Source organism: Oryctolagus cuniculus, chromosome X (assembly GCF_051225735.1).
Source record: "Oryctolagus cuniculus isolate XC-2025 breed Fujian yellow rabbit chromosome X, ASM5122573v1, whole genome shotgun sequence".
Classification (NCBI taxonomy): Eukaryota; Metazoa; Chordata; class Mammalia; order Lagomorpha; family Leporidae; genus Oryctolagus; species Oryctolagus cuniculus.
This window is the reverse complement of record NC_142888.1, coordinates 61,156,395-61,168,492: the sequence shown is the minus strand read 5'-3', so window position 1 is coordinate 61,168,492 and position 12,098 is coordinate 61,156,395. Positions and strand designations below refer to the sequence as shown.

The 12,098-nt window shown below is 38.5% G+C and overlaps 1 pseudogene; it reads left to right on the top strand.

Moving 5' to 3' along the window:
* The first annotated feature begins 10,228 nt into the window (after positions 1–10,228).
* Positions 10,229–11,819, top strand: LOC100355825 (eukaryotic peptide chain release factor subunit 1 pseudogene; annotated as a pseudogene).
* The last annotated feature ends 279 nt before the right edge of the window (positions 11,820–12,098 follow it).

The following is a 12,098-nucleotide window of genomic DNA, read 5'->3' as shown; positions in this document are numbered from 1 at the left end:
TAAAATACTTAGCTAATTTTATTCCAAGTCGAGGCATTAGATATCTGTTACAGAGATGCTCTCCCCTTTCATGGGTGAAAGGAACATCTTTATCTTCAAAAACACAGAGAAACCAAGGAGAATTTGAACAAACAGGCCTAAGTTCAAGCCACATACTAATATATTAACATTAGATCATACTCATTCAGAATTAGGCACTTCTTAATCAAAACAACATAAAAATATACAGGTGTTCTTGTTTGTACTGATCTTCATTTCTGAAAGTTCCTGTGTCACATAAAACCTATGTGAAATTTGTGGGGTGAATGTTTGACACAGAGATTAAGATGAACATTTGAGACTCCTTCATCCTATACTGGAGTCCATGATTCAAGTCCTGGCTCTGCTTTCTATCCAGATCCCTGCTAATGCGCACCATGGGAAACAGAAAGTGATGGCTCATAGAGTTGGATCCCTACTACCCATGTAAGAGACCTGGTATGAGTTCCAGACTCCGGGGTTCAGCCTGGTCCAACTCTGGCTGTTGTGGGCATCTGGGGAATAAATTAGTGAATGAGCAGTCTCTCTATGTGTTTCTATCCCTTTTAAATATATTTTTAAAAATAAGAATATAAATGTCTATGTTTTTCTCCAGTTAATCCATCTTTTGTTATAGATGCCTCAGGAGGAAACTTGTTGTGAGAAAAGATATTAATTTTTCCCCGATAGAATGATACCAGTAAATTCATTATAAGTCATTTTTTGTCATGAAGTGCTGGTGCTGTCACTAAAAGAGTCACAAATCATATAATCAGAGTCATGTTCTACAGGAAAGAAATAATTTTGAGAAATACATGTAAGGCAAGAGTAAACACTTTTTTCTTCATAAAGAAACTGAGGAAGCCAGACTGGCTGCATCTAATATTAGGATGTTAACTGGTATAACACTTTAGGCCTTAAAAAGCATGAAGAGTCTCAGCTCATGAGATTTGGAAACATACATAGAAAGCAATGTGGATGCTAGAGAGGCAGATGCAACAATTTAATTTGAATCATTGAAACCAAGTAATATTTATATCTCTTTGTTTAGTCCATTGTGTATAAATCCTATTTTTGATGATATTTCTTATCATATTACACTTATCAGAGTAATATGAGATGGTGATAAATTGTGAGTTAAAATTGGCATCCAGTGTACATGTGATATGTTCACACTGTTGTTAGAAACTACAAATCTAAAAAATATATCCATCACCATACTGATATTTAAATATGCTATAAATTTGAAGTATTTACATGATTCAATAATATTTGTTAAAACCATAATTATAGGGGGTGGGTGTTAGGCATGGCAATTAAGCTACCATGTGGGATACCCATAGCCCATATGGAGCACCTGTTTTGTAGTCTCTCCTCCACTTCTGAACCAAGTTCCTTATAATGCTCTCCCTTGAGAGGATGCAATGGCTCAAGTACTTGGATCCCAGCCACCCACATGGGAGACTCAGATTGAGTTCTGTGCCCCTGACTTGGGCATGTCCTAGCCCTAGATTTTGTAGATATTTGGAGAATGCAACGGTGGATGGGAGATCACTGTTTCTGTCTTTCTTTCATATAAAATGAAAGCAAATAAAAATTTTAAGAAACCATAACTATGTTGACTATAAGAAGACAATACAAGGTGCAGGCACTGTGGAACAGTGGGGTAAGCTGCTACTTGGGATGCTTGCATTTCATATGAGAGTGTCTGGGATCCAGTCCTGTCTCTATTTCTGATTCAACTTCCTGCTAATGTGAACCATAGGAAAAGCAGTAGAAAATGGTTCAGATACTTGAATCCCTGACACCTACGTGGGAGACATGGATGGAGTTCCTGGCTCAATGCTTTGACCTGCTCCAGCCCCAGTTATTGCAGGCATTTGGGGAATGAACCAGCAGATGAAAGAGTCTCTCTCTCTCTTTCTCTCTCTCTCTCTCACATACACACACACACACACACACACGCTTTGTAGCTCTTCCAACACAATGTATTAAAGAAATTCAACAAACATTGTGAATATCTGCTAATTTTGAGCATAAGGTTATATATATGCATAAATATATATAATATGTATATAATGTGTATGTATATCTAGACATACATACACACATGAGGGGGGTCTTCAAAAAGTTCGTGCAAAATAAGTATTATGCATGCTTTTCAATATTTTTGGCACCAACACAAATTTATCTTTTAAATCTATTTCTCCCTGAATTTTTTCAAGTAAGCTCATATAATGAGATTGAATGGGGTAATTTTGTTAACAATCATTGTTGTTTCTTTATAAGTCAAAAAACACTACAGAAAGTAATACGGTTAGTACTACTTTATACAAATAAATGTTGGAAATATTAAAAATAGCATTTTTAAACGGTTGTAATGGGCCCAAAGAAGTCCAGTAATGGTAGGGATGTGAATGTGGCATATTAGAGTAAAAAAGATATATTTGGTCTTTGTTCCCAATTCTTTAATAAAAATCTATTTATTTACTTATTTGAAAGATAGAGTGCAGAGAGACAGAGAAAGTGAGATCATTCATATGCTGGTTCCCTCGCCAAACTGCCACAACAGCCAGAGCTGGCTGTGCCAATTCAAAGCCAGGAGCCAGGAGATTTTTCTGGGTATCCTGTGTGGATGCAGGGGCCCAAGCACTTAGGACATCTTCCACTGCTTTCCAAGGCACAATAGCAGGGAGCTGGATCAAAAGTAGAGCAGCCAGGACACAAACTGGCAGGCAGCAGCTTCACCCACTATGCCACAGCACCAGCCCAGTCCCCAATTCTTGACACAGTACTCTCAAGACATTTGTTGAAAGCCAAGACACTGTGGCAAAAAGTATTCTACATGAAGGATCTCTGTGAGATCCCAATGGAAAGACTTGGCTGTCAAAGAAGGATATACTTTTCTCTAAAAGGAGGAGAGAACTTCCATTTTGCTTATGGCCTCATCTAAATACTGACAGAGTTTGTGGATTCAAAAGTTTCCATGGCCTAGGCAGCTGATGTCAAGAGGTTTGGGTGGTCACTGACGTCATACATAAGAGTGTTAATTGTTGGGAGCTGGAGCCATGGCTCACTTGGTTAATCCTCCATCTGCGGTGCTGGCATCCCATATGGGCTCCGGGTTCTAATCCCGGTTGTTCCTCTTCCACTCCAGCTCTCTGCTGTGACCCAGGAAGGCAGTATAAGATGGCTCAAGTGCTTGGGCGCCTGCACCCGTGTGGGAGACCAGGAGGAAGCACCTGGCTCCTGGCTTCAGATCAGCGCAGCATGGGCCGTAGCGGCTATTTGGGGGGTGAACCAATGGAAGGAAGACGTTTCTCTCTGTCTCTCTCTCTCTCACTGTCTATCTTTCAAATAAAAAAAATTTAAAAAGAGTGTTGTTAAATTAACAACAGGAGTCACTGTGCACTAACTCCCCATGCAGGACCTCTGTCTTCAATGAGTTGTATAATGAGAGTCAACTGTGATACTTGTTCTCAGTTTTGTGTGTGTGTGCATGAGCATGTGTGTAGAAATTGTTGAAATCTTTACTTAGTATAGAGTTGGTCTTTTGTGTATAAAGTTAAATTGAAAATGAATCTTAAAAAAAATTGAAAATGAATCTTAATGGAGAATGGTACTGGGAAGAGGAGAGGGAGGAATAGGAGAGGTGGGACTGTGGGTGGGAGGGTGGATATGGTGGGAAGAAAAACTGTATTCCTAAAGTTGTACATATGCAATTTGTATTCATTAAACAATAAATTAACTAATTTTTAAAAAGACATTTGTAATCCGCTAAGTGATGGGAATGACAAAAGTATCTTTTCTTCTACTACTGAATTTCGGTCCCTGGTTTCTGACACAGAGTTTATTTAAAATCTCTTAGAATCTCCCAGCTGATAGGAACATCTTTTGGTCTAATGAGGGGATAATTGACAAGATGCTAAACAACTCCAGGTTAGGGACTTTTTTTTTTTACCAAAAACAACGAGCTATGATCAGAGTCTGGGACTTTGAGTCACATCTTATAATCTCTGGGGAGGTGGGAGAGAGGGGACTAGAGACTGAGTTAATAATCACACCTATGTGAGGAAACTGTCAGGAAGAGTTAGACATGAGCAACTGAGGAAAGGCCACAAGACTGTCTTCCAGTGGTGAAGAAAAGGAACCTGATGAATAAGAGAGGGAGGAGATGTGCAGTTCGGCACATGCTCAATTGGACTTACCCCTGATGGTTGAGCTAGAAACGTGCCAGGGGATTCCAATTCAATCCCATCAAGGTGGCATATACCAATGCCATCTCACTAGTCAAAGTGATCAGTTTCAGTTCACAATTGATCATAATGAAAATGATAGGATTAAGTGCCAAACGGAACACATAAACAAGACTATTGCCTGCAAATAATAATTGATAGAATTAAAAAGGAGAGAATGATCCAACATGGGAAGAAGGCTACACACCAGACTCATATAATGGCAGATGTCCTAAACAGCACTCTGGCCTCGGAATCAGCCCTTAAGGCATTCAGATCCGACTATGAGATCCGACTATGCACATGAGAGTTTCTCAGGCATGGAAAGCCAAGACACTCTGGCAAAAAAAAAAAAAAAAAATGACCTAAGTGAAAGATCTCTGTGAGTGAGATCCCAGTGGAAAGAACAGGCCATCAAAAAAGGAGGTACCTTTCTTTGAAGGGAGGAGAGAACTTCCACTTTGACTACGGCCTTGTCTAAATAAGATTGGAGTTGGTGAACTCAAAACGCTTCCATAGCCTTGGCAACTCATGATAGGAGCCTAGGGTGATTACTGACGCCATAAACAAGAGTGTCATTTTGTTAACTCAACAACAGGAGCCACTGTGCACTTACTCCCCATGTAGAATCTCTGTCCTTAATGTGTTCTACAATGTGAATTAATGCTATAACTAGTACTCAAACAGTACTTTATACTTTGTGTTTCTGTGTGGGTGCAAACTATTGAAATCTTTACTTAGTAATTACTAAGTAGATCTTCTGTATATAAAGATAGTTGAAAATGAATCTTGATGAAGAATGGGATGGGAGAGGGAATGAGAGATGGGATGGTTACGGGAGGGATGTTCTGGGGGGAAAAGCCGCTACAATCCAAAAGTTGTGCTTTGGAAATTTATATTTATTAAATAAAAGTTGAAAAAAAAAAGACTTTGCCATCTGCCTGGGGCCCTCCCCATATCTCTCACTCTGTGGTTTAACTTGGAGTTAAAGTGTTCAGATGATAAAATTGGAAATAAGTCAAACAAGAAAAGTCCAATTTATGGCACATGCACAATGGGATCGAGTTTGACATTGGAGAGACCCTTCTTCATTATATGATCATGACAATACGGTAAGCATCACAGTCTCCTCCCCCTTCCAACCCCAGTGGACATTCCTGATACATACTGGAAGCCACATGTGCAGAGAGTGCAACTTATGCAACTCCCAGATGTTAATCAAAAATGACAGTGTTGAGCATCACTACCACATCACCAGTCAATATCAGTCACACTTCATTGATACAGGCCCAAACCAAAGGAAAAGAGTACCAAGTGCTGTCTCGATTGGCTCATTCCTCTTTTGCAGTATACATTAATAAATTTTGCTTTACAATCCCAACTTTCTTTTTTTTAAGGACTTTATTTATTTGAGAGGTAGAGTTAAAGACAGTGAGAGGGAGAGTTAGAGAGAAAGCTCTTCTGTCCACGGGTTCACTCCCCAAATGGCTGCAACGGCCAGAGCTGCGCTGATCCAAAGCCAGGAGCCAGGAGCCAGGAGCCAGGAGCCAGGAGCCAGGAGCCAGGAGCTTCCTCCAGGTTTCCCACATGGGTGCAGGGGCTCAAGGACTTGAGCTATCTTATACTGCTTTCCCAGGCCATAGCAAAGAGCTGGAGGGGAGGAGGAGCAGCCAGGACTAGAACCAGCACCCATATGGGATACAGGCGCCACAGGCAGAGGATCAACCTACTGTGCCACAGCGCTGGCTCCATACAATTCCAACTTTCATCTCACTAAACTATAATTCATTACGCCACAGGCAAGAAAAAAATCAAGGCAAACTGGCCACTGCTGGTGAGAAAGCCTCCATAGTAATTCCTAAATGATGAAACTGGAAGTGCTTCCTGTTTGGATTCTACACTGATTAGCTGCGGAGTTGCTACCTGGTGAGAGTACACAATATTGTACTCTGTTATGATACTTCCCCTTCATACCTTGCCCTATGCATCTCTTCCATTTCACTGTTTCTGAGTTGTACTCTACTTAAGATACCAAGTAATAGAAGCAAAATGTTTCCAGAATTCTGTGAGCCATTGCAGCAAATCATTGCACCTGAGAAAGAGGTCACTGACTTCCTGCCAGTGTGTTAGAAATGCTGGTGGCAGGGAGACACCAAGATGGTAGAGCAGAAACCCTACAAGGCTAGGAGAGAATGGTAAGATGATATTCCAAGTCTTAAGAGAAAAACACTGTCAACCCAAAATACTGTACCTTGCAAAACTCTCATTTATGAATGAAGTTGAAATAAAGACCTTCCATAACACTAAGAAATTGAAAGAATTTGTCACCACTCGTTCAGCCTTACAAAAGATGCTTAAGGCTGTGCTACACACAGAAACATGGTCATCACTATGAAAGAAGGTGAAAACAGAAAATATCTTAGTAAAAGTACAAAGGAAATCTAAATAAACAATAGGAATTTCTATGGAAAAATGGCAGGGAAATTGAACTTATTCTGTTTTTTTTTTTTTTCCTGTAGTTCCTTAGATTTCAGAATATCCTGTTACTGGGAATCTAGCCACATATCAAGGCAATTGTTTTTGAATCCTTTTAAAAAGAAGAGATTGATTATAGTGAACCATCCTTTTTTTTTTCCTTTTATTATATACCATTTGTGTGATTAAAGTGTGAAGTCCTAGTTCTTATGTCTTTGGGCAGAAAAGTGTATTAGTTATTTTAAATTAATTTTTCTCTGCCTTTGAAGCTCAGTCCGTAAGTGTTTTGCTGCCACAAAAGAAAATACTTGGGTTTGCATTACTTGAATACTTGAAAACTGAAATTGATAAGATATATAATGTAATGAGTTAGGTTTATATTTCTGGATAAAACTAGAAATAAAGAGTTGAACTACTTAAAGGATGAAAATAATGATAGTGCTTATAAGCATTTTGAACTCTTTTGCATTTGAGGCATCCAAAATGCAAGTGTTTACTAGATTTTTCTCCTGAAATTCTGCTCTTCTTTTCTGTGCCTCATGCACTTCCTCTAATTATTGATGTTGTAAAATAGCATGGTTAAAGTGTCATTATATCTGTGTTCATTATTAATCCCGTAGCCTTTCTGGTTAGGAAAAAATGACACTCACTCTTAGTGTTATTTCTTGGTTAATATTTTACCCACTAATGGTATTTCAGATGCCTTTAATCATTTTTAATAAGGTATCTATAAAAATCTAAAACATTACATATTATATTTGAATTCGTTAGTGAAGAATAAGGAAAAAAACTAGCTTATTGAGCCTGTAGATGTTCCATTAGTTAAATTTCAAAATTTTTAATAGAAGAACTTTCAGAGATAGGTTGAAACCATACAGTATCCATTAAACCAGCTCCTGTGATGTGGAAAGCAACAACAGAAGCACTGGAAGGCATGTGAGGGCATTTACTTGCCATGTTTGTGGTTGTTGGTGTGCTCATACTTAAATACAGGTAGTGACACACTGACATTTTTGTTGACCAATAATCTGGAGTAGTGTCCAGCATTATCTGTACTAAAATAACGACAAATTAATGGGATTACAAAGAAGAAACTTTATGAATAAACTGTCTTTGGGAGCCTTTGTACAGTTAGGTAAAGTTTCCATGATACAAAGTATTTGGATTTTAAAATTTACTGTTATAAGGAAAAAGACATGGCATTATTCCATGTGCTTAAATGATAACTTGCTTCTTGAATTTCAGAAGAAAAAATATGAAATGAGTTACTGCGTTAACTATGTTAAATTGGCAAGTTGTAGCATAAAGCTTAAATCTGTGTTTCTCAAATGTGAAACACTGTAGTCTGATGCTGCTCTGTATAGACTGTAAGTGCTACAAATAGTCTCAGCACTGAACATCTACTGATACCTCTCAAATGAATGCAACCTTTGATGTAGGTGTTTGATATGCCTCAGAAAGTATCTCAGTGTCTGTGAATTTGTTAATCTGTTTGGTAATGAAGATACTTCCTGTTCTTTTGTTGTTGTTGTTTCATATTTTCATGTTTGAATTTTTACATTTTTAGTACCGTTGATTTAAGTACAATTTGTTCAATGGTTAAAATAGGGTTGTCAGTGAAGAAACTTAAAAACAGCCTTATTCGTGTAACTGCTTAAGTAAAAACTACATTTTGTGTTCTATCTTCATACTCTTGTAATAATTTGTATTTCTGTTTAAATATAAGTGATGATGTTTAAAAAAAGGTGGCAAACTGGGACTGTGACTGGCATCTAAAGTGGGGACCATCTTGTGGTATTAAACCCTATAACTTGTGAGATATGACACTAACTCCAGGTAGATAATGTCAAAAAAATGTTTAAAAGATTTATTTTATTTATTTGAAAGACAGAGTTACAGAGAGGCAGAGGCAGGGAAGAGAGAGAAATCTTCTATCTGCTGGTTTACTCCCCAAATGGCCATAATGGCCAGAGCTGGGCTGATCTGAAGCCAGGAGCCAGGAGCTTCTTCCAGGTCTCCCACACAGGTGCAGGGACCCAAGGACCTGGGCATCTTCTACTGCTTTCCCAGGCCATAGCAGAGAGCTGGATCGAAGTGGAGCAGCCGGGACTTGAACCGGCACCCATATGCGATGCCGGCACTGCATACGAATTTTTGGACACTAAATTGGTATCCAGAGAGTTTAAGAATTAGTTGGGGGGTGGTGGTGGTAAATATTCCAACATTTGGAGTCAGAAGTAGTGTTACCAGAACAAAATTGGGCCCAGGCCGCTTGACGCTGGACAGTCACTACACCAGAACTGACAGTTGATACAGGGACATAGTTCGTTTATTAGAGTGGCCACGCAGAGGAAGGAGGACTCTGTGGTCCCAAATATGCTTCCTTGCCTCCCTTTGCAAGTTAACTACAAGGCCTTTTAAAAGGGAAATGGGGAGCTAGAGAAGATGGCTTCGTGGGTCACAAATTCCTCTCCCATCTGGGATGTCATGCTTGGTCATCTCCCTGTAGCTTGGTTTTTGTTAATTAGAAGATAAAAAGGAAAAGAAGGTTATTTTTCACAATCGCAAATGTATGGTTAATCTCTAGGTTAGAAAGGAGGAAATGGAAGTATCATGTGCTTACACTATTGTGAGTAAAAACAGTTCCAAAGTGCAATATTAGATTTTTAATTCTTTCAAAATTGCTTCTGGACATCTACTTAGGAATAAATGTATATAAACAGTATATAAAACATCTTTATAAGAATGTTCACTTGGGGCCAGTACTGTGGCATCCCATATGGGCTCTGGTTCAAATACCAGCTGCTCCTCTTCCCATCCAGCTCTTTGCTATGGCTTGGGGAAGCAGTGGAGGATGACCCTTGTGTGTGGGCCTCTGCACCATGTGGGAGACCAGGAAGAAACTCCTGGTTCCTGGCTTTGGATCAACCCAGTTCCAGCCATTCCAGCCATTTCTGGTGTGAACTAGCAGATGGAAGACCTTTCTGTCTCTCCCTCTCTCTGACTGTAACGCTACCTCTCAAATAAATAGGCCAAATCTTAAAATAAAAATGTTTCATTTTAGTTTCTTTCATGCTTAGCATGGAAAAAATGTGGGGAAAGGGTTATATAAATAAGAAGAAAGTGGTAGGACTAATTTGAAGTATGTTCACACTATGTAATGTAATTGATGAAAATTTACAGGGCAAGTATACATAGGAACTTTTAGGGTATGAAAATATTCTTTATCATTATATGTACAAGCCTTATATGGGTATACGCACTAGTCAACATCCAATGAGCACTTAGATTTGTGAATTTCATTGTATATCCATTTTACCTCATAAAAATGAGGAAAAAATATAAAAAGATGACTCAATTTATTAGATTTATTTTAAACAATGCTATAGTTTAGCAATTATAGACCTACTCTATCTGAATTGTAGGTTTGAGCAAGTGAGTAATAATGAGGATAACAGAATATAGGTTTTGCATGGTTATGGAAAAGAGTTATATTGAAAATGAATGGTAGAAATGCAGCCCTTAGAGCTGAATTGGAATTGGGGCTATCAGAATGAACACACTTCGGGTATGTAGTGGTATCTATCTCATGATGATTTTTTAATTTCCCAAATGACTAATGATATCAAACTTCTTTATTTACTTGTTCACCATTGCATGTGCCTTTACATATATATTTTGTTTAAAGATTGAATTCATTTGTTTGAAAGGCAGAATAACAGAGAGAGGGAAAGAGAGAAATATCTTCCACCCAGTGATTCACTCCCTAAATGGCTGGAGCTGAACCAGACTGAAGCCAGGAGCTAGGAACCCCATCCAGGTCTCCTACGTGGGTAGCAGAGGCCCACATACCTTGGCCATCTTCTCATTGCTTTCCCAGGCATTTTAGCAGGAGAGCTGGATTAAAGAGAGAGCAGCCAGGACTCCAACTGGCACTCCAATATGGGATGCCACATTGCAAATGGCAGCTTACCTCACTGGGCCACATACCCTTTCCACATATATCTTTTTTTAAGTGTTTGTTCATGTGTGTAACTTATGGGGGGACATTTGTTTCATATTTTGAATTGAAGGAGTCACTTACGTTTTCTAATTCAAGCTCTTAGTCACATACATTGTACTGTAACTATAGCAAATGACAGTGGTGCACTTTGGGGCACACTCCAAGCAAACTCAAGAGAAATACAGCACAAATTCACTGTAGATATCCCAAAGAACATTGTTCAGGAGGTCAATTGGTCTTGTGTTTCACCTGTTTAAGAATGGATGCACTAAATGTTGCAGAAACTACAGAGCAGGTGTTTCTTTGGGGGAACAAAGTGAATGAGGCTGCTCTCATTTTAGTTCAGTCAACTGACTTTAAAAACCTGAGTTAATTTGACATAGTTGATTAAAGGCTTTAATCAAAAGTTTTTAAATCAGTTTTTAACATCCTACACTACTAAAAACCAATTCAACCAGACTATTGAGTTATCTACCTTAAAAGTCCTTTCCAACATAAAATTCATTCAAGAGAAGAAAATAATAGAATGATATCTTGATGAAACCAGCCAGGATATGGACAAGTACTCTTTAGGAACTGAAGATATACTGAAGTCTTTGGAAATGAGACAGTAGAGATTCTAATAGTCTATGAAAATTTAGATATAATGAGATACTTTTTTTTCATTGCCAAGGCACAGAAAAGGAAAAAAGCTTCTAACTACAGAACAACAATAGAGTAAATCTCATTTCACAAAGAAGACAGGAACATGAGTTAGTTGAGAGCATGCCTCTGTAGGAATGGTTTGTTAACTATATACAAATTTGGAGCTATATTGGAAATTTTCCTAGATAAATCACAAAAAAAATCCCAGCTTTGTGAAAGGATTGGGTGGAATTGGAGGTATTTCACAATATTGTTTAGAGTTCCGGGGAATGGGATATCAAGGAGATAATGAATTCTTTGATTTTAATGACTATCAGGTATTTAACATTAGTCCAGAAAAATATGCCTCACCTCCCAGCACTCAACCCCAGGAGCACATCCATGGTAGAATCCAAACGAAGACCTGTCTTACAATTAGAACACTTCAAAAACTTAATCCATGAACATTGGATATTGTAAAGAAAACAAAACTAATCCCAATCCTATACTTTGATGTGTCATGGTATTAGCATAGCAGATGTTAAGGATTGGACAGGACTTGACTCCCAAAATTCATGCGGATGTTTAAACTCTGAAATCTTATGTTAAAAGTTGATTAATTAAAAGTGGAGCCATGATGCAACTATGGTATCTGAGAGGTGGGCTTGGTGGGAGGCCTTTACATCATTGGAGGCTTGCCTAACAGAGTACTTCTCATGAGAGGGTTGATTATTTACACCCCA